The sequence below is a fragment of the Castor canadensis genome, chromosome 11 (assembly GCF_047511655.1).
Source record: "Castor canadensis chromosome 11, mCasCan1.hap1v2, whole genome shotgun sequence".
Lineage (NCBI taxonomy): Eukaryota > Metazoa > Chordata > Mammalia > Rodentia > Castoridae > Castor > Castor canadensis.
This window is the reverse complement of record NC_133396.1, coordinates 8,591,522-8,619,192: the sequence shown is the minus strand read 5'-3', so window position 1 is coordinate 8,619,192 and position 27,671 is coordinate 8,591,522. Positions and strand designations below refer to the sequence as shown.

Here is a 27,671-nt window from a genome sequence, read left to right as displayed (position 1 = left end):
GCAGGGAGGAAACTCCAGGCAGCATCCCCAGCCAGAGCTCAGGGGGGCTGTGACCCTCCCAGCCACACCATACGGCTAACAGCTAAGCCACCAGGTCCAGACCTCCCTGCAAAAATGTCACAGCAGGGAGAGGCCACAATTTTGTGTGTGTGTGTGATGACTCCAGTTTAGGACCAAACATACTGATGGAAAAAAAAATAGTCTTGCTCAAATTTTATGGTCTTAGTCCTTTTTTTTTTTTCCTCTATTAAATGCTTTCTGTCAAAATTCAATCTCCCAAAAATGGCTCCCTGGCAGAAAACAACACTAAGTCAACCTTCCCACAGCCACAAGAAAAGAATGGATCTATCGACACCCATTTAAGCTCCAAATGATGACTGATGTAGACAGAACACAGAGAACTACGTTCTTTGCCCCAAAGAACATCCATGTAATTCTGGAAACGTGGCCTTGCTAGGCCTGTGCTTAGAGCGGAATGTGACAGTGTCTTTCTAGCTGCCACCCTCGTCCACATCTTCACAAGGCACTGAGAGTCAGGGGCCGTGGTCCTAGTGCTGAGCCCCTTGGGAGGAGGGGCCTGGAACCACTACTTGGGGACATTGTTTATTTTTTTCTTTTGCAATACTGGGGACTGAACCGAGGCCTCACACTCCACCACTTCACCTACGCCCCCAACCTTTTTGTTTTTATTTTGCTTTTCACATAGAGTCCCACTTTGCCTAGGCTAGCCTCCAGCTCACAATCCTCTCCACCTTCCAGGTAGCATGGATTATAAATTTGCACTACTATTTCTGGCTTCTTCGCTCCCTTTATCTCTGAGTGAGGGCTCAGTCTTGGTGGGGGTGGGGGGTAGGAATCACAGCAGAGTCTGACACTGCAGCTATTTCAGAGGAACGATAAGAGCTGTAGAGAACAGAGACACCCACAAACGTGGGACCAGCCAGCAACTACTGCCACCCCAGAGGGGCTGCCCAGTGTGGCTGTGAGACACATTTCCATCATACTTCTAATGGAAAAAGTTTAATTATATTTAAAACTAGAAGAAGAAAGAACAAACCAGGGGCCAGTGGCTCACACCTATAATCCTAGCTACTCAGGAGGCAGAGATCAGGAGGATCAAGGTTCGAAGCCAGCCTGAGCAAATAGTTCGTGAGACCCTATTTCAGAAAAATCCATTACAAAAAGGAGCTGGTGGAATGGCTCAATGTGTAGGCCCTGAGTTCAAACCCTAGCACCACAGGGGGAAAAAAAAAAAGGAAGAACACACACTTTCAGGCTGAAGAAAATGTTTTAATATACCATATTAATATATTTATGTCTATACCCACACTGTGGTAAAGCAGAGTCGAATCTTGTTTTCAGTAGGAAGGGGCCCACAGAGCCAAAGGAGACTAGGAGCTGCACAAATCAGCAGCCTACAGCCTGAGTTTAGACCACGTGGGAGAAACCCCCCTTGGTACCAGGAACCCCTGCTTCTCAGTCTTGAGGATGGAGCCACTGCACCCAACCAGGATGACATAATCCACGTTACCCCAGAAGCACCCTGCTGCCAGGAAACCCCCCCTTCAAACTACCTTGGGGCAGGGCCTGCAGGGCCACATGGTTGTAGAAAGGCTAGCAAGGTGCTCCTCCCCTCACAAGGGGGTCGCACCCTACTAACCTCATCAGAAGTCAAAAATATCATAAATGGAAAATGCCTGTAACATAGCTAACCTATGGAACATCCTAGCTCGGCAACAAAGTCCCCCTCGATGTCACAGGCTGACTGAAAGCTGTCACTGCTGCCACCCAGCAGTTGAGAAATGATTGAGGATCACACCACACATCCCTGGTCCAGGAAAAGACCCAAATTCAAATTCTGAAGTATGGCTTCTATTGTGTGTGTATCACATTCGCACCTAGGGCTGAAAACTCTTAAGTCAAACCATCCTACGTCACGGACAGTCTAGAAACTCTGAGCTTTGTCCTGAAACGAATCTCATCTCAAGCTCCCACATCTCACCATGGCAAAATTCACACACCATAAAAGCCACCTTCTTACCCACTTTAAAGTGTACAGTGCAGTGGTCCCGCTGCTGTGCAACCTTCACTGCTGTCTAGTAGAGAACATGGTTGTCCCCACAAAGGAAACTTCAGACCCATTCATCAGTCACTGCCCCTTCCCAGCCACAGCCCCTGGCAACCCTAACCTACTTTCTCCATAAATTTGCTACTTCCAGGTGCTTCACATAAATGCAATTGTGCAGTCAGGTGGCCTGCTGTGTTGGCTTCCTTCTCTTACTGCCTAATGTCTCCATGGTTCATGCATGTTGCAGCTTGTTGTTCCTTTTTATGGCTGAATAATATTCAATTACATGCTATCTTTCTTCATTTTTTCCTCCCTTCCTTTAACAGGCATGAGAGCACTGGTAAGCAAAGGCTGGAACCACTATAATTGATATCACAAGACCTCAACTATGTAAGAGGTGTAGGTCCCAGAAAGAGGATTAGTGGGCAATTACATGTTTTATATCACAGAACATACAGAACTAGATCCATGTACAGACATTCTCTTTGGCTTCCTCCCTACCATCCTCCTCTCTCTTCCATTATTCAGAGCCCCAGGCAGCCAGTGCTCAATCAGCACTTAGATCAAGGCCTCGGGAACAGCCAGGCAATCACGCCTCCTGCCTTGAAGGTAAACTGGTCCTTCTCACCTGGGATTCTGGCAAATGCTGGCTGCTGATCCATAAAGAAGGGGGGAGATCCCAACAGAGGAAAGTGGGGGCCTCAGGAACAGACAGTGTTTCTTCATGTATGTAAGAATGGCACAGAGACAGATGGGGCCCAGAGAGAAAGGGGGGAGAGGTCAGGACCAGTGACCACCTGGACCACATTCCCCAATGCCCAAGAAGCAGAAGATTGCTTTAAAAGTGAGAGCTTTCCTTTGAGGTTTAGAGAGATGAATAAAGGAAGAACATGAGGCTCAGAGGATGGGAAGCAAGTTGACACCCCAGTCCCTACTGACCAACTCCACAGGTTTCCCCTGCTTTCCCCCGGAACACATCAGGCTGCAGACACCTGGCTGAGAGGACCAGGAATGGATAAGACAGTTACATCCTGTCTCCCAGCCTCCCAGGGGTCTCAAGGATCTGGCTAGAAATCTGGCTCTGACTGCCAGATGGGAGACTCAAGTCAGTGCAGGTGTTCATATTATTTAAATTTTTAAAAGGCACAGACATACAAAGCTGTTTACTCCAGCCTTGTGGCGAGAAACTTGGAAACCCCAAGGTTAGGCATTGGGGCTGATTAAGAAACAATGGCCCACCAACTAATCGGTCCTCTGACACCTTTAGAGGTCATTACCAAGGTAGCCTGTGTATCACCTGTACATCAAAGTGGAAGGAGGGAGATGCATAGAACACAATGGTTCTATGATAGCAATGTGATAAAGACATTTGTCAGAGCTCCAGGGACCCAGGTGCCAGTGGCTTACACCTATAATTCTAGCCTCTTAAGAGGCTGAAACTGGGAGGATTGTAGATTGAGGCCAACCCTGGGAAACAGTTCACAAGACCCCCCCCCCCTCACCATTTCCAAAAGAGCCAGAGCAAAATGGACTGGAGGTATAGCCCAAGAGGTAGAGTGCCTGCTTTGCAAGCAAACACATTTTGTCTTTAGGCCAAGTTGCCAAATCTTCTGATGCTGTTTAAATATCAGAGTTGTCAGGAGGAGCCCCACTAATGGCCCCCGTATTGCTCCCCTACAACTCATTTACCTTCCTGACATTTCCCATCTCCCCCTCCTGTTGCAAAAGGACTCACATAGACGAACTCTTTTAGGATAAGGGTCAGCGCCCCACCACAGTGCATGTGCGCACACACTCGACAGTTCCACTTAGCAGTTCTCAGGTCAAAGCAACTGGTGGCTCTAAGGCCAGGCCATCAGCATAGAGAGGACAATACAGCTTTTCTCGTTTGAAGGGTGTTTGCTTAACACTCCGACCTCCTGAGCCTGAGTGGGGTTATGAAGGAGGATGACTTTTCAGTGCCTGGAAGGAATCCCAAAGCAGACTGCTCACTTTGTCCAATTCTCCTGGTGCCCGGGAGTCCTTCAGGATGGGAGGCAGGAGCACAGAGCAGAAAGACAGAGGACAGCCAAAATGGAAAGAGGACACCGAGCAAACCTGGACAGTTGCATTTCTTTGAACATTGAACTTGAGCCTGAAAATCCATTTAAGAGAACAAATAGTCCCTAAGCTGTGGTTGTGTGCCAGGAAGGTCCAAGAACAGAACTCCCAAGTGCTGGTGGCTCATGCCTGTAATCCTAGCTATTTGGGAAGCTGAGATTGGGAGGATCATGGTTTGAGACCAGCTCCAGCAAATAGTTCTTGAGATTTCATCTCCAAAATGTCCATAGCAAAATGCACTGTAGGTGTGGCTCAAGTGGCAGAGGGCCTGCTTTGCTTTGTAAGCATGAAGACCTGAATTCAAACTCCAGTCTCACCAAAAAAAAAAGAACAGAATTGAAAAGTAGTCTTCAAAGACTTTTTAGGTGAAGTCCAAGAACAAAGCAAGAGAGAGAAAAATGGGGAGGCCAGTATGTGCCTGCACAGCTACAAGTCCATGGCTGGACACTGTTTCCTGGCCAAGCCCTGCTATCTGCCCACCCCAGTCACTCACCTGCTGCCAATCCACCTCCCCACACCATTTATAATAATGGTTCTGCAAAAGCCAAGTACAGACCAGGGTAAAAGAGATCACTGGGGTCTGTGTACCAGTAACTCACACCTGTGATACTCACTACTTGGGAGGATGAGATCAGGAGGAATGAGGTTCCAGACCAGCCTGAGCAAATTGTTCTCAAGACCCCCATCTCCAAAATAACGAGAGCAAAATGAACTGGAGCTGTGGCTCTAGTGGTAAAGCACCTGCTTCGCAAGTATGAAGCTCGGAGTTCAAACCCCAGTCCCACCAAAAAAAGAGAAAGGAAGCCCTGGGTAAAATGCATGACAGAGAGGCAGGATTCTAGCGAGATGCAAAGTTGTTCTGAGTAACAAACATGACAACATAGCAGGAGAAGAGATGACCCCAAGAGCATTTCCAAGAGATGGCCTCAGAGAAAAACACTAACCTTCTATGTCTGACAGTCCAGTCTGCTTAGCCAAAGCCCCATCCTCAATTGGACCTAGAGTTGAACTCAGCAACTCCCACCATCTTCCTCCTGCCTTTGACTATCAAGTGTGACAGCCACAGCTCTGCAGCCTCCTGACCTCCTGATGAGTGATGATGAGTGCTCTTTAGGCCACCTGCCACAGAGCAAACGTCCCCACCTTTCTGACCACACCACAGTCGTGTGACTCCTCACCATCCCAGCAACGCCGTGTGTTTTTCCACCCAAGCCTTAGTCTTCTCTTTCTTCCATCCTTCCTCCCTATGACCTGTCCTTCCAAGCACACCGATCTCCTTCACCTGGTTGCTGGTGGTCTTGCTCATTCCATCCTTAGATGACTCATCTGGAACCACTTCTTCCAACTCCCAGCTATGAGCCCCAGGATTTGGAGCTCCAGCCACACCACTTCCTCTACTTCACCTTCTCATTTTTTGCCTAAGTCTAGCATTCAGTACACCTTTGCTGAATGAATAAATGGCTACTCCCTTCCTGGCTCCCAAGATGGGAATTGGGATGACCTGAAATAATAATAAATGGACAGCTCATTTTTTGTACTCAACAAAAAGTCAGCTGGGAAGGGGAGAGATCAGCTGAAGCGTGGGAAGCCCGGGGGAGGGGAGGGAATGTGCCAGCATGCCTCCCCCCCACCCCACCACAAACTCCCTTTGGCAAGCCAAGAGCAATGAGATGGCAGTGAAGTCCTTCCTGGCTGAGAGGAGGGTGGACTGTGTTCCAATCTTCCACTTACTTTAATTGCCAGGAAACAGCCCTTCTCTGTCAGCAATTATGACTTAATTAAGCCACAACAGCCAAGAAGGAGGAGGCCAGGTCCTTTTAAACTGTCTGGAAAGGTGGGGAACAAGATTGAAGAGCTTCAGCAGGAAGTACAGAAGACAAGGCTCAGACCCGAAAGTGCAGCTCCCACCCCTCTGAACTCACCATAGGATCTGGTAACCCATTCGGTGCCAAGAACCCAAGAGTGTGGACCCATGTAAGGCTCACTGAAAAGTCAGTGGGAACAAAGGAAGCCAGACACAAAAAACTACATAGATAATTCCACTTACAGGAAATGACCCAAAGGGGTAAATTTACAGTGACTGAAACAAACCAGCAGTTGCCTGGGGCTGGCAATAGGACGGAGATGAACTTCAAATAGGCACAAGGGAACTTCTGGGTTGATGGAAATGTTTTATTAAAACTGTTTTAAGTAGTGATGATTGCACAACTTTACCAATTTACTTCAATTCACTGCATTATACCTCTATACTACATGGGTTTTATAGTATGCAAATTATACCTCAATAAAGCTGCTTTAAAAAAAAAAAGAAAGAAAGAAAAGAAAGCTGATGGCCACGTAGGCAACCCAGATGGAAAAGAATCAAGCATCACTCTCCAAGTGAGTCACCTTTCCCAAGTGAGTTTTACCAAGAAAGACGTCGTCCCTCAGGATCTGCAAACCCTAGTAGACAGCTGGTGGACGGTAAGACATGGACTTGAAGGTCAGGCAGATGGAGCTTCTCACCAGCTGTTGGCCTGCAGAATGATGCTCGTGACACTCACCTGAGTGCATGCAGCACAGCCCACAGCATTTTACAAGGCACTCAAAGTCACCTTTAGTCCTGTCCTTCCCGCAGAGCAGGTACTTACAGACCTTTGCACAGCACCCCACACTTTCCTCCATGCTTTGGGGGATACCAAAGCCACTGAAATCACCCTCTCTATTTCAAGTTTACCTGTTGAAAAACCTACAAAGTAGCTGAAGCAGCTGAGAGCCCTCATAACACAGCCAGGGTCAGAGTAACTGGTTCTAGAAAGCCAAAATGTGGAGCTGTGGCATGGGGGCAGAGGGTTCTCAGGAAGCCTTCTTACAGGGTGGGGGGGTGAGTCACATTGAAGAGAGACCAGGAGTGGGCTGGCAGAGTGGCTCAAGTGGTAGAACACCTGCCTAGCAAGCGTGAGGCCCTGAGTTCAAACCCCAGTGCCACCAGAGAGAGAGAGAGGAGAGAGACAGAGAGAGAGAGAGAGAGAGAGAGAGAGAGAGAGAGAAGAGCACCTAGGAAGGCCACACATGGGCTTCCCAGTCAAGAATCTTCCTTAAAATTCCAGCTCTCCCACAACTGTGATATCACACATCCAGGCCACAACAGAAATGCCAGGTTGCAGACAAATATCCTTCCAGATGTTGGAGTGAGGAGGAATGAGACTGTACACACAAAGAATGTCAGAGCCTGGCACAAGGTGGGTGCTCAGGAAGCATCAGATAAGGGACAGGAGGAAAGGCATCCAGAGTGGCAGAACACCCTGAACTTAAGCAATGTCCTAGAAAGAAAGGGTGGATGCGGAGAGGCCATGGAGGGACCGGCCTCACAGAACTGTGTCTCTTTGATCTCCCCTTTCTCCCTAAGAAAACCTCCAACCTAGCTGAGCATCTGCTCTGCTCACTTGGTCCAAGCTCAGGGTCCCACATACCAGCAATGAAGAAGCCCCTTGCTAAGCAACCCCAAACAGTTAAAGAGGAAGTTTTTCTTCCTCCAGGAGAAAAACATGTCTTTCTGGGCAAGTGTCTTCTCCCCAAGGAGAAGGCTTCACCAGCCTGATGTGGAAAGCAAGGTTTCAGGGTCACCCTCAGTGAAAGGTGGACCAAAGTGGAGAAAGGAAAATATCAGCCTGCAGCACAAATTGTGGGAGGAGGAGGCACTGGCAGACAGCCAGGGTCAACAGGGCCAGCTAGGAGCCTGAGCTAGACCTGGGCTGCCCCCAAAAGGGACAGAGAGAGCAGCAGACAGAGCTCTCTCCCCAGACAGGGGAAGGGGCCAGTCCTCCTCCACCTCTTCCTCCCACACTGAGTGAATATGCCACCTCTCCCTTAACTGCAAAAACTGTGGGCTGGATGATCCAAAAGTTGTGGCCAGACCATGTGCCCACAGGCAGGAAGAACCATGCCATTTGACATGGGGATGGAGTCCTTTCCTTTAGAGTTGACAAGCCACACTGACAAGTGGATGACTTTGAGCTGAGCCATATGACCTGTGTCACCTTCAGGATAAAGGAAGGCTACCTTGCAGGGCTGTCAGGAAGACTGATGTGACCATGGGCCACCTGGCTGGCAGCAGCCTCCAAGGTCACTAGCAACACTGCTTAGAGCTTAGAGCACAAAGGGCTTGGGTTTCAGTGTGGGCAGCACCCCTTAATAATAGCTGTGTGATCTACATCAAGTCACCTGCTCACTCTGTATCTCAGTTTCCTCATTTGTAAAACAGAGGTGACAATAATGTCTACTTTCTAGGGTCCTTGTGAGGAATACATGAGCACACATGTGTGTGCATGTATGTCTTGGAACCCACATGTGTATGCATGTATGTGCACAGGTGTGTATGCGTGTGTGTTAGGACAAAGCTTGGAACAGAGCATGTTATTATGTTGGTGATTGCTGGGATTAGCTAATTCTTTCAGCACTTTGGCATCTCAACCACAGCCTAGGTCCCAACAACCTCAACCATCTGTCTGTCTCTCTCTCTCTCTCTCTCCAGCCAGAGGCCACAGCAAGGCTAATTAGGACCCTGGGTTGTCCCAGAGTGGTCCTGACAGCACAGGTGCAGAGTCTGTCCAAGCAGAGTGGTCACACCCAGCACCAGGACTATCCCACAGGGCTTCTGCTGACAGGTGACAGCTGCCAGGCTCACCAATGGGGGCTCTCATGGTCGGTGGGCAGCAGTCCTGGGAAGGAAAGCCCATCAAGAAGTGGATGCCTCTCTTCCCAGTGCTGCTGTGCCTGCTTCTCACAAGAGCAAGGAGTCCAGCATCAGACCACAGAGGCAGTACTTCTGCCAAGAGAAGAGTGGCGGGCCACCAATCAGGGGTCTGAAGCCACCTGGTTAAAAAGAAAGTAAACAGTTAGAAACAAAAGGGAGTCCCTTTCTGGGAGTGCACATCGACAGGGGCCAGCAAGGACATGTGATAGAAATGAACTTGTGGGCAGGAAGTGGTCTTGGAAGGTCTCCGTCTCTGCCTTCCCATGCAGCCCCAGAACCACTGGTCCCCTCCATGCCCTTCTCTCCAGGCCCCACAGGTGTCCTGCAGGCCCTGGGGGTGTTTCTACCTCAGCAGTAACAAGCAAACTAGAGCCCACCAGGAGCCCCCGAATCAGGGCAGACCCTCCAGCTGTCCTTCCACCACAGGGGGACTCTGGAGTGGTATCTTCTCTTGGGCCACCCTCAAGGATCAGGAAGAGGTTCCCCCAAACTCAACCCAGAATACAACATATAGGACTGGCCACCCCAGAAACTTCCCTCCATCTAGGTGTCCTGGTCCCCTCGATCTCCTCTTGGGGCCTAGGACCCCAGAAAAAAGGCAGCAACTGTCCCCCACCAGAGGCAGCGTGGCTGCACCCGGGCCCTGACCTCCCTAAACAAAGGTACTTTTCTCCCTGCTCCTCAGGGTCACCACATTTTCGTCAGACCTGTGCTTGTTTTCTTTTTGCTTGGGCCCATCTTGGCTTGCCTCCCCCGGCACCACCATCCCCAGGAGACAAACCCCACATTGTTTCCTGAGGCCTAATAAATGACATCGCTCCCCCTCCTGCCACTAACTGACTCGCCCTCCCAGCCTTTCCCTTCTGAAGTCTCCCTTGTGCTAAATGTCCCCCTCCCCCAAGGAAAGAACAGGAGTCTTATGTCAAGCAGAGAGAGAGAGACAGAGACAGGGAGGAGACAGAGAAAGAGACAGAGCTCTGGAGCCAGGGAGAAGAGAGACAAAGTCAGTCCTGATCGTGCCAAAGAAGCACCCACCCCCGTGTGTGACCAGGTGAAGACTGTCCAGACAAAGGCAGAGTTGGTGGCCAACTCAGCCCAGCCCCTCCATCTGGCTCCTGCACAGGTGGTAATTAACAGTGATGAAGATAAAACAAGATTGTTCCGTAAGTTTTCCAAAACACATCCTCCATCAACAAGAAAGTTCCTTCTCGCCCCTTGAAAAAGGCAATGATGACAAGGGATGAATGAAGCCACACCAGGGTTGATGCTCTTCCCCCATAGTCAAGTCAAGTCAGTAAGGTTCCCAAGACATGCTCTAGGAGGGGGCTGTCGGCACCCCTAGTAGGCTTTCTCTACTGGGCTATGGGAAATGTGAAATACACCAGTGTGTGGGAGCAATGAGCCAATGCAGACTGCACAAGGACTGCTCTGGCCTGGCAAGGCTCAGGACTCTGTAGCCTTGGAAAGGTTTAAAAAAAAAAAAAAAAAAAAAAACCTGGAGGGAACAGCAGCCAACCCCACAGCCAGCCACTATAAACCCTGACCTCACATTCAGCCTTGCCACTCACCCAGGGGGCTGATGCGATCACAAATTCAATCACCTCTGATTACCGTGACTTTGGATCTCAGCCTGTCTCTTGCAGCCTTCAGTAAGTCTGCATGAGGCATGGGACCTCTGTGTCCTCACAGCCACCCCCGAGAGAGGTCCACCTCCTCTGGGCAAGAGTGAGGGGTCAGGATGACTCAGAAGCCAGGACAGGAAGGGCCTGGGCTGGACTTATAGGGAGATACAGGTGAAGAGCCAGGAGACAAATGAGTCCTCACACCTCTCACCTACATAGGTAATGCCAATTCACATGCATACCCCAAAGCTTTATTTGTTAGAGCTGGACAGAACCATAGGTATTCTGCCTAGGAAACCATCAGAGGCACAGACAGGTAGAGAAACATCTAAAACCCCCTACCCCTCTCCTCCTTTATCTGACCAATGTACAGGTGGATGGATGAAAATTAAACCTCTGTATAAAGCAATAAACCCCAACTTGCACAAAGTGAGGATTCGCAGGAAGGTACCAGTAAAGAAGTGACCAGCGCACACCTGGACAGGCAACCACTGTCTCCCCTGCCAGGGGAAGGAGGGTGGTGAAAAGCCATCTCACCCCCATCCACATCTACTCTTTGGCCCCTCTGGAGGATGTTGTTCAGTCCGGTGTGAGTGTCCATGGGGGTTATTCTGGAGCCCATGGTCAGCAGGGGATTGGATACAGTACTTCTCATTTTCTAGATCCAGTCAAAAAACAAAACCAAGAGGCAAGTGTCTATCCTCCATGTCCAAGATGGCGATACTTACTGTTCCTCCAAGTCTAGCGTTCGGCCCTCTTTCAACACCATGCCCAGTGTGCCCTTCCCCCACCCCCAAGGCAGGAACTTTGACACCTCTCCTCTGCTGTCCTCCCCAACCTTCTGCCCAGCTCCTCTCCTGTGTGCATTGACAATGGTGCCTCCTTATCCACATGACTATGTGAGGAGCATGGCCTATTTCTCATATAGCTTGCATTCTAGCTACATCCTGAATTCCCCACACCACCCCATCTCACACCTCTCCTGCACGCAGACACCTGCACAGGCAGGGATTTACCTGAGATTGGCAGGACATCACGTATACTGAGACCAGACCCCCGCCTCCCACACGTTCTAAGTCGGCAGAGCCCACAAACCTCTGCCATCTGCAAGAGGTGACATTCTCACCAGACAATATCTCCTGCACCACTGCCCAGCCTTTTGGGATGACCTACACCCAGAGGTGGTCCGGGCTCACATTCCAGGCATTTCAGGTAGAAGGATCTCAGGACCTGCATAGACAAGGGTGACCTGGGATGCTTCTGCTGGAGCGTGAGCCCCTGACCACCCTCACAGCTGTCATATGTGAACTAGAACTCTGAGCTCAGCCAGGAAGCCCACCTGCTTGCCACTGCACCCATCTCCTCCTAGGATGGGACAGAAAGGCACACAGACTAGAACACAGGGGCCCCTCACCCCGCAGTGCCCTGCCCAGCACACACGCACAGCAACCCCAGGGCCCACCACAGCTGCTGAGAAAAGAAATGGGAGAAAAGGGTCACAGGCTCAGGACTGGGGCAGGGAAGGGTCCCGCATGGCCAGAGTTCCAGCAAAGTTCCTGAATTCAGCTGGCCCCTCCCTCTAGGTCCAAACTGAGCAGTCCTAGGCTCTAGCCCCCTGCAGTCCCCTCACAGGTGTAAGACACACGGAGGAGGGATGCAGGGACACCTAGACACATACATTCACTCACCTGAACCTAAGTGGCTGACTCCTAGCTTGTGCCAGGTGAAGAGGTTGGGGAGAGGCAGGAACACAGTGGATAAAACCAAATCCCAAACCAGTTCCCAGAAGGCATGGGCTTTGCGGTGCCCCCATTTTTGCTCTAATCTCAATCTCCTCAGTCTCACCCCAACCCCAACAGCTGCCCTAGTCCCCTGGCTGGACTGGGCTGGGCAGGGTCTTCAACTACTAGGCATAGGCTCTAGAATCAGACAAAGCAGAGCTAGAACCTCAAGCATTGCTGAGTGACATTAGGCAGGTCACTTCCCGTCTCTGAGTCTTGCACTGCAACTCTGTAAGATGAGATGGTCTCATCAAAGATGTCATAAATTAAATGAGATATGGCTGCAACCCTCAGCACATGGTAGATGTTCAACAAACACTCATCTGACGTCCTTCCCTCACAAATGGCCAATTAGGGAAAAGTCCTGGTTTAGAGGACCAAAGGAAATGTCATGTATGCCACACAGGGTTATGACTCTAGAGGTGAGGAGTAGGGGGCTCCCCACACACCCACAGAGCACACAGATGGTCACTCTTATACCATGATGTGAGCCACACAACCTCTCTGAGGCCATGAGTCTTCTAAAACACACACAGCTGGATCCTGTCTCCCTGAATGGGTTTTTACCTATCCAAATAAGGGATAAGAAAACACACTCATGAGTGTGCGTGTGCACACACACACACACACGCACACACACCCTCAGAATTTCTCCTGCAAACCAAGACAAACTTGCCAAAGAGTTGCTCAAAGACCTCCTCCAGAGAGGAGGGCAGGGGTGGGGGTGGCGGGGACTCAGGATCAGTTACCTGATGGAAGAGTTACAATCCCAACGCCAAGATTTCCCCTAAAACTCAAATGATAAGATAATAACCCATAATGCTCTCCTGTGTCAATGCCAGACAGACCCCCTTCTTCTGTTTGTTCAGACCCCTGCTCTCCAGCACAAAGTCTGTATTGGTCTCCCTGCAGGGGTGAAAATAAAGGGGGTTTTGTCCTTCTCCTATCCGCCCCTCCAACCCAGGCTGAGTGAGTGTATCTGACATTGCAGGAGTCTTTGTAAACTGAGTGTCCCAGGATAAACGTTCCCTTAAGAGTCCCTTGGCCTGGGACAGAGGGACCCTCTCCAGAGGAGAATAGGGAGCTTGTTCCGATGGTCTTTTAATAGGGGGGGCGGGGTGTCCTCTGGACAAGCCTCCAGCACGCTCACAGAAGGGTCTCTGTCCCTTGCTACAATGGAGGGAATTCTTAAAGACACGGATGCTGAAATGGGGAAGGAATTTTTTTCCTAAGGGAAGGGGAGGGGGGTTAGAGCGGGAAGGAGGAGGGGAGTGCAGGACTTCTCATGCCCAGAACAATCCAGACTATAACAAGGAGCAACTGAACGGTGTGGCTCAGGAGCCCCACAGAGCACAATTCCCCTCCAGTCAGTGTTTCCTCTGCTTCCCACATCCAGGATGTGAACCTACCAGCAAGCAAAGAAGAATCTTGTGCTTATCAAAAGAAGGGCAAAGGCAGTTGGAGTACAGGTGTCTACCTTACCTCTGAAAAGGGATGAACAGAGCACTGCCAGCCCTTAAATAAATAATACCCTCTCAGATATCAGGGAAAATGGGTCATTTATGCTACTAAATTGCTTATTTTTGGCACAAGGTCACCATAAAAAAGACATCCCAAACTATCGGAGATGATATCTTATAAAGATTGCCCAGCATCTCTGTTTCATACCTTGATTTCCTTTCTGTTTAACTGGATACTTTGCCAAAAAGTTGAGTGTTGCTCCTGGAAGAGCCAGGAGTGCTTTGCCCACTGAGAGCAATCCCACCTCTCTCCTTCATTGCCCTGCTCAAGGCTATGTGCAGGAAACAGCAATAAGGAGAAGCCTTCCAAGCTAAAACTCATCAAGGAATCATCTAATTCCAAGTTACACAAAGAGGATACTGAGGCCATGAGATATATGGTGTGATGGGTCCAAAGCCACAAGGCAAGTAGCAAGACTAAGATGAGGGACAAACAGGACTGTGTGGATAGACAACCAGGCACAGGGACCACTCCACACAGACCAGTAACACCTTGGGAAAGCAAGAGGTACAGCTGCTTTTGTAATGCAATGTGTTTGGATTGCCAAGTCAAAGCCAACTGACCCAGCTCCCACCATAATCACAGCCACACACCAGCCAAACAGGAGAGCAGCATGAGCCCTCCACCTCCAAGTCACTGCATAGAGATTTAAGCTTTAAGGGACTGGGAAATCGGAGAATGAACATCTATCATGATACTGAAGAGGAAAAGATAAGCTCATGTAAAACCATCATGGCGGTGCATAGTGCTACAGATTGTAGGCACTACAGAAAATGGAGGCAGAGAAAGAGTGGGTGAAAAACTTTGCAAATGTAATGAACACATAGTCCCTTGGTGAGTTTATTCCAGTACAGCCTGGGCATCCACTGGACAAGAATATTGGATTCTATGTCACCTCCAACTTGGAGCCATCACCGGGAGAGGAAGGGAAGAGGAAAAGGATGTAGCTCAGGAGGCAAGGAGAAATTATCAAGACACAGAAAACAACTGGCTGAGACAGACCCATTGCAGACCCCAGGAAGGAAGAGGTAGAGGGCTCTGCCTGGCCTCCTCTCCCCATATCTCACTCTTGTCTGCAACTCAAGCCAACAGATTCCTCAGCTGGATGTTCATCCTGTCTTTCACACTGAAGCGCACACACCTCCTCTCCATAAGTCATCTCACTTATGCCAATGGAAACCACAGCCCAAACTCTACACTTCCAAGAAAAAAGCCAAAAGGGAACTGGGCCTCCTGGCTAGAAAACAGAAACTTTCTTCCCCCAATTAAATCCAGCAACATCAGAGCAGAGATGGATTGACAGCCCCAGGAAATAGAGCCATTGCACCATTTCTTTTTTTTTCAGATCACACAGGGTTTAAGCCAAAAAGAAGGAAAATATGTAGAAGGGGATGTAAGATTCAGTCAGTCTACCCAGTCTAGCAAATGGCGCAAACTCTAGCTCCAGTCTCCCTCAACCTCAAGACCACACATGGGCTCTATTCTCCACCCTCCCAGGCATGTCAGTTAAAAGGTTCTGTGTGGAAGGACAGAGCATGTGGTCCCTGATGGGAGTATAGCTCAGACGGGCAAGGATTTCTCACCATCTGACCTGAAGGTGATGTTGGCTCAGTGTTAGGTAGCTTTCCCCTCTTCCAGGCATAACATCAGAAGAGTGAGACCTCGCCTAGGTCTGCTCTGATCAAATGAGAATTAGAACCTTTCTCGTGGCACTTTCGTCAAACCCTGTCATGATGAATCAGTCTCTTTCCCGTCCCACTGAAACATGTGCCCCTAACCTCACAAGCCTTCTTTATTGAGGGTGCTGAGACCTTGCCCCAGAATCATCATTCTAAATGCCAACAATCACGTAAGATGTGGCAGGAATTCAACTAAGCAAACCCTGGCCTCAGCATCCTTCTTGGGATTTCCATAGGAAATCTCTGATCTGTCTTATGCTTTGGGCATGTGCATCCCCAGAGCAGCATCAGGATGGTATTGTGGGGATACGTAGTGGTTTGGAAGACAGACAGACTTGCATCTAGATCCTGACTTTGCTGTCTACCAGTGAGATATGATATGCAATGACTGAAAGCTTGCCAAACCAGATGTCACATCTGTAGAGAGGGATGTCAGGGTGGCAAGAAGAGGAAGAACTGGGGGGAAAGCCTTGAACCTGGGGAGCTGTTAATTAGAGATTCTCATGGGGGAGATGCTAGTAAATGAGCTTCCCAATTAGCTTTAGCATTAACTACTTCAACACTGACAGTTACAGTCTCATCTGCAGTGGGGAATGGGGAGCTCCACTCCCCCAAAGGATGCACGCCTCACCTCTATCCCTAGAAGGCAAAGGACACAGTTTTAAAGCTGTCAGTGGGTCACTAGGAAAAGGAGGTAAGGGACAAATCATAGCTATAGAAACTGATGAAATACATTTGATTTTCATTTCCAAAAGGAAATATCTAGAAGCTAGAAGGGTATGTCATGTGCCAACTTGCAGGCAGATCAAGCCTGGCTTTGAAACCAACAGGGTGACTGAACAAGTAACATAAGCTCTGGGAACCTCAGCTTCCTCATCTGGTAAGTGGGGCAATACCAACCACAATAGTCAGCTCTCCTTGTGGGATATATGCCCCCCTTTAATACACGACAACCACCCCTCTCCTCCCACTACACTACCTAAAAAGGCTTGTCCTAACTCAAGCTTCAGACAGAAACAATTGATCACCATGACGACGAGAAACACCCCCCCCCCAACCATGGCAAATGAGGACAGCTGGTAGCACCTGCCAGGGCCTCATGGCTTCCTTTAAGAGCTCACACAACCCATGAGCATGAGTCACTGCTCTACAGACAAAGCCTACCTGTGTAGCCAGCAGACAAAGCGAGCAATCCTGGGTCCCCCACCTTGAGCTGAATGGCCCAGAGATCAAAGCCATCTCTCTCACACGGAGCACTGGGAGACATCCTTCCAAGTTGGCACACGAATGTGTGAACACAAAAGAACCATCTAAATAAATCCACTTATGTGGTTGCTTCTGGACTGGCTCTGGGTCTGGCCTCCCTGAGCTCTGCCAAACCCAGGAGCCCAGGAAGAAGTGTGCACAAATCCATTGCCCACAACCCCTGTCATCAGACTTTCCATACTAGGAAAGGCCAGTATCTATCTCCCCGAGGTAGGCTGGGAAAAACACCATTGGCCCACAGATCCTGAGAATTAGGGAGTGTGCTTCCTTTCTTTGAAGAAATCCCGGACAAGAGGTGCCATTCCGAGCATCAGGTTGCTACTCCAGTGATGATTCTTTTGTGCAAGTGAACAAGAAACCAGTCATGGGTGAACAACCGCAAAGCTGGATTTAGAAACCCCAGAGCCAAACTGCCAAGTCCCTGTGCAGCAAGACGATGTCCCTGTGCAAACCTACCTTGGGCTCAGAGAGGCGGAGGAAGGAAACTTTGAGGGGCTTCCATCAGTCAGTTTTTCATGAGTGTTAGCATTCTCTTAGGTTTACCATGTAAACACCATGGTAAACACACGGGTTTGCTGCCCTAGAGCACAAACATTCTGCATCCCATCCAGGGTTTCAATTCATTTGCAGGAAGTCTTTGGTTCTTTACTTCCATTCTCAGAATCCTGGTGGCTCTAGGGAGGAAAGCTGCCTCCACCCACAGATCCAGGTGTGAAGCATGTGACCAGGGAAGAGCCAATCAATGGGTCCCATCTCCTGGCCACAGGTGTGGTTGGGTGGGTGAGGGCCAAGGGCAGGAATGCTAACTCAAAGGATTTGCCCTTCCTGCCCCCCTGACAAAAGAAAATGCAAGAATGGAGTTGTATACAGAAGAGAAGATGAAAAGAATCAGAGAAAAACAGAGGAATAAACACCACAAGCCCATAACCCCCGGACTTCCCAGTTATGTGAACAACAAAAACACTCAGTCATATAAGCTGGTTAGAGCTGGCTTCTCGGGAGCCTGAGACTCAAAGCAAGCCACCAACCTAAACACACTCCTCCTTTTATGGATGAAAAGAGGCCAGTGACTATACACAGTCCTAAGAACAGTGGTGACTGGAGCATCAGGACCCCATTTCAAACCATGGCTCTACCTTCAAAGCTGAGAGACTGCAGGGGTAGAGATGATAACACCCACATCCCAGGCTGGGCGGATAAAGGGAAATGAAGATCATAGAAGCGCCTCTGATCCTGGCCTTTTCTCCTTCCTGTTAGCAACAAGGCAGCAGGCACTGGCAGTAGAAGGGTATGTGTTGGACCTTTAAACAGGGATGGAGTAAAGGACTTGGGCTTCGTCCTGATTTTGGACACAAGCAACATCAAATGGCCAGTTCAACTGGTGAACCTTGAAGGCAGCCACACAGATTGGTGCCTTATAAGCAGTCAGGTGCCCAGGATGATAAGGACTGAGAGAAAGCATTTGGGAGGGCGGAATGAGTCAGGTGCCATCACAACAGGGGGACAGGGGAGAGGTAGGACAAAAAAAGAGGGCATGGAAAGTGATGAGGAAAACCCCAGGAAAGGCCAAATGGCCTGGTAGTCAGGGTGGAGCAAGAATCCAGGACCATCCCCACTCTCTGGTTAACCACATTCCTGGTTTCCACTTAGAAATTTAATTAAAACCCAAACACCTGAATTTCCCAGCTGGCTTGCCAAAGCCCACAGATTCCTTGAGATGCAGAAAAACCTCCCTTACTTAATCATGGGGCTGCTAAATAAGTCTAGTCTGAAGCCAAGGAAGGAGGGGTTATGGGGAGGGGTCAGAAGGAGGCACTCCCTCACCTTCAGAAAAAAAGAAAGACCCAGGCAAAGGGCAATCATTTTGTCACCTAACCACAAGAACACAGCTTTGCTGCTTGCTGATTAATTTTAAAAAATGAAAAGAAACATCATGTTGAAAAAATTAAAGTTGAAAAGAACCACATTTATGGTGTCTCCACAGCCCGCAGGCCACGTTCCTCTCACTTTGAGTAGGGAAGGCACAGAGCGCCTGTGAGAGCCATGCAAAGGCAAACACAACCTGTCCCCAGGGCCAAAAACACACTAACTGCAAATGCCTAATCCCCCTGGAAGCTGACAGGAGCTTGGGTGGACAATCACTACCCAGAACAGGCTGAGCCGTCCAGGTAGGACTCAGTCTTGAGCAGAAGACCTTAGAAGGGATCTCAACCCAGCCACCATGTGGGCTCTCCACAGCTGCTGCCATAGACATCTGACATCTCACCAATATTCCTGCCAGGAGCGGTACTGCACATCTATAACCCTGGCACTCAGGAGGCAGGAGAGCGAGTTCAAGGCCAGCCCTGGGCTACATCTCAAGACCCTGACTCAAAGGGGGGGTGCATTCCTTAAGCCACTCAACTGTGTAGAAGACAGCTCTCTGTTAAAAAAAAAAAGAGAGAGAGAGAGAGAGAGAGGCATGGCTCGAGTAGTAAAGCAACTCCTAGCAAGCACGAAGCACTGAGTTCAAACCCCAGTACTGCCAAAAAGAAAAATAATAACCACTTTCAGTAAAGTTCATATATGAAAATCTGACCCTGCAGAACACATGGACAGGAAGGATTCTCCTAGAGTTTTCCCAAATAGTGAGTCCAATCTCCATCCTCCCATGCCCCCCTCAGCACCCACACTTCCAAAACACCCACTTTTCACAGTGTGCCTCCCATTAGGAGTTAGGGTCTGTGGCGAGTTCTGCTGGTCAGGGTCTACCTGCCCTACTTCGCTCACCTGTCTAAAGCTACTCCTTTGTAAAATAGGGGACCCTTGACTTTCACCAGGCCGCTGGTAATGTCAGGTAGAATATGGACACAAAAGCACTGGGGAAAGCACAGTTCACACAGCCAGGACCTCGGGAGCACACTACGCCACCTGACCTCATAATTTAGAGAAAAAAACTCTATAGCCGAACTTGGGGCTGGGTGCCACCCATGCAAATCCTACTTCCCTTGGTTCCCTGGGCCCTTAGCTCCTGGTACCCAAAGCTTCTCAAGGCTAAAAGCACCTTACAGCCATTCGGAAGGTGAAGAAGGAAGAAAAGAAGTGGAGGAGGAGGGTGGCAAAAGGGAAAGGAGTAAGAAAAGGGAAAAGAAAGAAGAAATGCTGGCAAGAAACCAGTACCCTTTTGCACTGTTGGTAGGAACGTACAACGCCTCAGTTGCTATGGAAAACAATATAATTGCCATATGATCCAGAAATTCCACTTCTGGTCATGTACCCAGAAGCACCAAAGCAGAAACCTGAACAGATATTCGCACATCCACACTCACAGCAGCAGGTGGAAGCAACCTAACTGCCCAGTGGATGGATGGATAAACACACTGTGGTCAATAATACACACAACAAGACAATGGTCAGCCTTTAAACGGAAGGAAATTCTGACACAGGCTACAGCATGGAGGAGTCATGAGGACATTATACTAAGTGAAATAGGCAAATTTGGCAGGACAAATACTGTCAAATTTACTGAGCCAGGAAGTAGAAGGTGGTTTCCAGGGGCTGTGGAAGGGGAATGGAGAGTTACTGCTCAATGAGCACAGAGTTTTGGTTTGGGCAGTGGAAAAGAGCTCTGGAGATGGCTGGTGGTGATGGCTGCCAGAACCATATACTTAAAAATGAGTGAGACAGGGCTAGGGCTGTGGTTCAAGTGGTAGAGCACTTGCCTAGCAAGCATGAGGCCCTGGGTTCAATTCCCAGTACCTCCAAAAACTGATTAAGATAATATGCTATGCTGTATATATTCTATCACAATAAAACAATGGCTTAAACTTTTAAAAATCAGTGACATGAAGAAGGCACAGCTACAGAAACAATAATTGTCACTTAAAGCTCCTGAGGGTTTGGCTCACAATACTGAAGAAATTGTCCCCCAAAGGCCAGCATCTGGGACACCTTTGTTTCCATGCATAAAGCACTGCAGAGCCCCACCTCTAGCAAGACTGGTCCATCTGCAAGTCAGTTTCCGGTTGGCACCGAAGAACACTAAAGGCCACGTGTGGAAAAACCAAAGGAGTTACACCAATGTCTGAGAAAGCATCCAGCAAGCACTCAATATTTGTAGAATTAAGGAGAGAGGAGGTCCATAAATACTCCATAATTAGGGAAAGGGGGATAAATCAAAATGGATGGCCCTGACATCCCTAATCACTGAACAAAAGGAACCGTGGGGCAGACAGGGAAGGTCCTCCTGGCCGGTCCTACAAGACATTCTCAGTCCAATGAAAGCAAAGTGAAATGAGGTCTAGGACCCACTCTGTAGGAAAAAGAAGTGGGTCTCAAAACCTTTCAGGTGAGACCTTCATGACCAGGGCAGGTGCACTCACAGACCAGAGAGGTCTGATTGATTTCCCAAACTTGGGGACTGCAGAACCACAGCCCCTCATCACTCACCCAACACAGCCACTTCTGTGCAACCACACACAAAGACACAAAGACACCTGGTCTCAAGACTTCTATGCAAAAACCTGTAGCAACAAACCAAATATGGGAGGAGGTGATGATTCACATTACAAAAAGAATTCTTGGACAGAAACTTGCCACTTCAGCATTCTGCCAGGTTGTGTGATTCCTTGGGGCCTTTTGGATATCATGTAATCAACCAGGATTGGTTTTGTATAGACTCCCCCCGCCTCAATGCAACCTAGTCAGTAAAGCAAGGGAGCCCAAATGATTTGAACAGGGTGTACTTGGCCCATGGCACAGACGAAAGAAAAAAATTCACACAGGGGCATTCCTATTCTCTTGTGAAGTCAACTGTGTGCAGCAGCATATGAAAAGGGTCCTGTGTGAAGGACCCTGTCAGCTTCATGGTGACAGTGACATCACCTAAGGTAGTGGCCAGAAACAAGGAGCAGTGGTCTGCGTGGACATGCAGGCAAATGTACCAGGACACTGCCTAGTAAGCAGGCACCTCCCAAGCATCCGGGAACCTCACAAACCCAAGGAGAAAGATCTAACTTACTCCTGTGTCCCAGAACTGCGATTCCTTCATTAGTCACCTCAATGCAGCCACTTCTGTCTTAACCTGATTTTGAGATGTCTAGGTAAAAACCTGCACCAATAAACCATAAAAGTACACAAAGGGTCCAGACCAAGTGAAAGGGAGCCAGATGGCTTCGTGGAGGAAAAGAAAAAGCTTCATGACTAGGTAATCTTCAGGAGAAAAAGGCTCAATGGAAGCTTTAGCTGGCCAAAAATCAGTCATTTCCCTCTCTTTAAGTATTTAGGGAGCATGCCAAAAATGTGGCTCCCTAAGTAACCTCTCCCACCCCAGACACACCACAATAAAACCTCTGGAGGTGGAAGTGGGGGCGCTCAACATACTGATTTTTAACAAGTTCTCCAAGTCATTCATTCTCACAGCACAAGCCACAATTTTTTAAACAGATTGTGTGGGAACCAGGGAAGCTGTCTCACACTGAGCAGTCTGAACTGGGCCCACACGGATCTGAGAAGAGCTGTGGCTTCTGGGAAGGGAGGGGAAGGCCCACAAAGAGTCACTGAGGAGGACAGGTGTAGACTGCAGTACCTCTCCAGAGCTGTTTAGTCACAGTCTCCCCAAGCCCCCTCCCCGGGACACTTCCTGTTATGATCCTCACTAGCATTGGCTGGTTACAGAGAGAGAGCCAGGGAGAAACCAAGATTTTTTTTTCTTTCCATTTACAAGCTACAAAGCTGCAGAGGAAGGGTTCAGAGAGCCCAATGAGAGGAGAAAAATCAAGTATAGGCAACCAGTCTGGCCCCACACAAACGTCACCTATACTCTGTGAAGGTAGTCACTCTACACTGGAAAAGACAGAGTGACGCTCGATGCACACAGCCCATGGATCCTGGGCCAAAGGCTAAGTAGACTCATAGGGTTTTTTGTAGAGCATAGGAGAACAGCTGGGGGTAACCTAGGAAGGCTTCCTGGAGGAAGAGAGAGCTTTGTGATTAGGTGGGGTGGTGGCTTCAGCTGGCAAGAATCATTCTTTCTTGGGTTTCCTCAATTTCTTACAAGTACTTTTATGCAAAGACCCTGGGTCAGCCTCCATCCACATCAGCTGCTTCACCCAACCCCTTCAGGCTGGCTGCCTCACCCCAGATTCCCTACTTCTCAGGACAAGTAAATCCTTTAAAGAAAAGCGGAGTCACTCTCTTGCCCAAGATGACTTGACAATACTTTCAGTCCATTACAAGGCAAAAGCCCGTGTCCCTTTAGCTCTGCCCAGTGACCAGGAAATGCGGCCTTGGCTAGGTTTGTCTGCCAAGCACCCTGACACACCTGCCACTCCTGTGGCGTGAGTCACCCCTTGCAGGCACTGCACAGTGTACCTGTCAACCACGGAGTGAGTTGCTTAGTGGCCACTCTCACGCACACCGGATGTCATCCATCTACCTACCCCCCAGAGACATGTTGGGACAGACTGAGTACTAACAACACAGGCTTAGCAGAGCTTTGGGGAAGGGAGGACACAGAGATGGCTCTGCCACTTAGGGTCAGGGCCCCAGGGGTCTGCTGCTATCAGCTAGGAGGGAGCAAGTGAACCTGGGCAGAACCTTCCTGGGAGGTGACCTCTCATTATCAGACCTCCTCAGAGCAAAGGCCAGCTGGTGGATCCCTCTCAGCTCCCACTTTACAAGATGGCCTTGTAGGACTGCGTATGAGATGCTGGACCAGAAAAGATACCAGCACAATTGTAGGAATTTGAGTCGTGACAACTGTGAATTCTTGTGAATGTCCTGGGTTTGATCAATGCACCATGGATAGGTCAGATGTTAACAAGAGGGGAAACTGGGTAAATGATACAGTGGACACTAGGTATTGTTTGTTACCTTTTCTGCAAATCTAGATTTATACCAAAATCAAAGCTAATTAGATTAATTAGATTAATTTGTTAAAGGAAGAACAGCATTTTGAATCTAGCTGCCTAGGAAACCTTAATGTATGGTATTGCTAAAGCAATTCACACCATAGTCCTGAAGGCAAATGTTAACTCTCATAGCAATGCTGATTGATCGACTCTTCAGTGCAGGGAACCCAGAACAGAACAAACCCTGTATTCACACAGCAGCCATCTCCCCTGTGCCTCTGTGTCCCCTCTCCAAGATGAAGGACTATGTGATGGATAAGTGGCACCCTTTGCCTTCAAGTCCATTCAAATGTGTCCTCCACTAGAGGTAATCCTTTGACTTTACACCCGACTGACTTAGAGACCGTAATTTCCAGGGATTTTCCAGGGGTCACCATCCGAAATGTGGACCAGTCTTTGTGTATAAAAGGATTCTCATCAATCCTCTGCTTCTAAGGATGAAAGTTCGGAAACACCTTGGTGCCCAACAGTAGGGAAATTATCAAGCAAATTATGGTTCAATGCCCGAAGCAAGATAAAGTTTTAGAATCATTACATGGGGATGCATTAAAATAAAATTAAAGGAAGCCAAGTGATCCTACCCTGTAATCCTAGCTACTTGGCAGGCAGAGATCAGGAGGACAGCAGTTCAAGGCCAGCCTGGGCAAAAAAAGTGAGACCTTATCTCAAATATACCCAATGCAAAAAAGGGCTGGCACAGTGGCTCAAGTGGTATAGCGCTTGCCTAGCAAGCATGAGGCTCTGAATTCAAACTCCACTATTACCAAAAAAAAATTTTTTTGAAGGAAAAAGTGAGCAGGAAAGAAAGCTGTGCATATTGCAAAAATTCAGCAATAAGAAAACATGTACAATCACCACCATGACTGTGGGGATTAGATGTTTTTCCCTTCCTTTTTGATTTTTTTTTTGTAAAAGGGAGAAAGGAAGAACGAATGGGGTAGAGAGGCGTGCTGTGGGTCCTTGGTCAGTTCCCACAGTGCCTGTAGGGTGCAGGGTCAGGCTGAGCAGAGATGGGGACAGGATGACCACAGGAAAGGTGTTGCACCAGCCTGGGCAGTTGAAGAGATCCGGGAGGAGCCAGAGGCAGCAGAGGGCCCCAACTTCTAGAGAAGGGGCAGTACCAACAAAAGTCACCCTTTTTCCTTCCTGTGCTGCCTGGTACTCACTGGGGCCTGAACTCTGACCAAAGACAATCCCTGTTACTTCTGGGTGGGAAATGTATCATGAACAGGTTCCAAATGAAAACCTACAGGCTGCTAGTAGGGTTGAGGGTGGGCACCACAACTGAGAAAGCATCCCCAGGAAGCCACTTCCAGCAGGAAGGTCCTGGAGTCGACGACAAGTGCCAAAGAAGGAGACTGAAGAGGAGAACTCTGATATCATTCACTCAACAAACATCTATTTTGTGCGTTCACTGTGACAGGTACCAAGCTACCAATTTTGTGTCCATAGGACAGAAGAACAAAAGAACAAGGAGAGAAGGAAGCTGTGGGTGCAGGAGCAATTTCCTTTCAGTTCAGGACACAAAACTTAAATCCTCTCCCAAGAAACCTCTTCCATTAGCAATTTGCACCGAAAAGGGAGGATGGACGCGTTGGACCATACTTCTGCCATCTCCCACCCGTTCAGCAAACCTGGCCAAACGCGTTCCAGCGTAGCCCGGCGAAGACCCAGCCCTTGTAATAAAGCCATTCACCAAGCTTCCCGCCCCCTCCCAGTCCCACTGGCCTTTGTAGCCTTCTGCAAACGCTGCAACCAGCAGCGCCCCGGGTCCGGTGGGCAGCCACCCGGAACAGCACCGCTCCAAAGTAACGGGCTCTGAAGGCCAACCAGGCGAAAAGCAAGGGCAAGGGCCAAGCGGGTGCGCGAGGACGGGGGCGCTGCCGCAGCTAAGGTTCTGTCTCGCGGGGTAACCTACGGCTTGTCAGGACCAGAGGCTGAACGACGATGACCCGGACGATGGGGGTGGCCGCTGACCACAGTGACATGGGCGAATAAGCTCCAGATGAGGAGAAAGGATGACTAAAATAACCCCCCGAGATGTCAACTATGACAACAAAAAACCCAACACCGAGCCATTTGAAAAGCGACACGGAGCGGGGGCGGGGAGGGATCAAATCCCACCCCCCCTCCGCCCTCGAATCTTAAGAGGACTTACCTCCAGGTTAGCCAGCGACTGTTGGATGAAATCATTTAATCCGTGGATGGGGACGAGGTCGTGGGTCTTCTAAGCCCAGCTGAGATACACCAAGTAATCCATGTTAAGAGATCCGGAGCCCCCATGTCTTTTCCCAATGCCCTTCCAGTGCCAAAGCGCCGCCTGCCCTGGGGCTCTGCGCGGAGGATCTGCGGAGGTGGCAATGAGGTCGCCGGCCGAGGTTCCCAAAACCACAGCAGCGCAGTCCCCCGGGGTGGTCGCGCGCCGTGGGCAGGGCCGGGCGCCCCGGGGACCGGGACAAGCGCATCCCGCCTCCTTGAGCTCGGAGAGTACCCAGGCTGGACTCAGCTCTTCGCTTTTCTCCGCTGCGCATCGCCAGCGCGAACCACCCACAATCCGCGTCGGAAAAACCCCTCTTCCAATATCAAGACAGCGCCGAAGGCAAACCCTCTCTCGGCGGAGGGTTTGCAGGTCCGCAGGGCCCAGGTGGCCTAGGACCGGCGCCCACGCCGCAGGAGGGTCCCCGGGTAGAAGCACTGAGCCGCTACCGAGCGCTGTGGCGGCCGCGTCCTCCCTCAGGTGCACCGACGCTCCGCGTGCCCGCGCCGCCTACGCGCTCTGCGGCTGGCTGGCCCATTCGGCCCTTTTATAGCAGTCGGATGGAGGAGGGGCCTACGGGGCGGGGCGGGAGCGGGGCGGGGCGGGGCCAAGGTGCTTGCTGGGAATTGTAGTCTGTCTTCCCAGTCCCGCCCAAAGCTGAGCAAGAAGGAATGAGGGTTGCTGCTAACAGCGGTCCTCCCTTGCCCACTTCCTCCGTAGACAAAGCGGGGATTTTAATCCCATCGTCAGTTCCGCTAGGAACTAGCCTACATAAAGTGGATCACACCCACCCAGGACTACCAACGTTGGTGGCCCTGGAGTCAAACCCACCTGAGTGGCACGCCATGCCACAAACTAACTGTGTGACCTTCCAAAACGAGTTGTCTATGGTATATGCCCGGGATTCTTCATCTGAAACGGATGAGGATGTTAGTATCTGCTCCTACCGTGAAGAGGTGAACCCCATAGCACCTCTTGGCCCACACAGGGTGAACTGATCTCACCTTCTTTCATATGAACAACTGTAATTTCCTTACACTTGCTAAGTGCTAAGCACATTCAGTTTCAAAATCCTCCCATAAATCAGTTGCCACTCTGATACTCCCTTACATTAGAATTCTGGAACTGCCACTGCCCTTATTCTGCAGCCAGTGTCTGCACACAAACTTCTCATTCACTCAACACCTGCTACAGGGCACTTGCATAGCCTGGATCATGAGGCAGGAGTCCTCCCTCCAGCAGCTCACAGTCAACAAGAGGAGGAAGCAGCCTGGTGGTACATGCAGATATGCAAGGTCCTGTCTGGACCAGCCCCACTAAGCCCTGCCTGGTGACATCAGCCAACGCCTTCCTGAGGATTGGTGTCTGAGCTTAACTTAGATGGAGTGGGTAGGCAACAGAAACGCACAAACACAACAGGAAGGAAGCCTGTGCAGAGAAAACATTGTAGGTATACAGAAAGGGACATGGCAAGAGGGCCTTTGGATTCATTCCCTGGGGTGCCATAACAAAGTACCACAGACTGGTGTGTTAGAATAATGAAAAGTAATCTTCTCACAGTCCCAGAGGCTGGACTTCCAAGATCAGTGTGTTGGCAGAGTTGGTTCCATCTTCAGAGGAGTGTGTGGGAGAACTTCTGACATAGCTTTCCAGATTCTGGTGGTTTCTGGCTGCCATCAGGCTCCTTGGCTTATAGATGCATTACCTGCTCCTCCACCTTTACAAGCCTTTGCTGCATGTCTTTCCACGTGG

The 27,671-nt window shown here is 49.6% G+C and overlaps 1 long non-coding RNA gene across 2 annotated transcripts in view; it reads right to left on the bottom strand.

Moving 5' to 3' along the window:
- LOC141413675 (uncharacterized) overlaps positions 1-26,424 on the bottom strand; it is a 160,747-nt gene extending 134,323 nt beyond the window's left edge. For both annotated transcript variants that reach the window (XR_012438440.1, XR_012438441.1), the window contains exon 1: positions 25,821-26,424. This is a non-coding gene — a long non-coding RNA (uncharacterized lncRNA). The remainder of the gene's footprint in view (positions 1-25,820) is intronic.
- Positions 26,425-27,671: the final 1,247 nt, after the last annotated feature.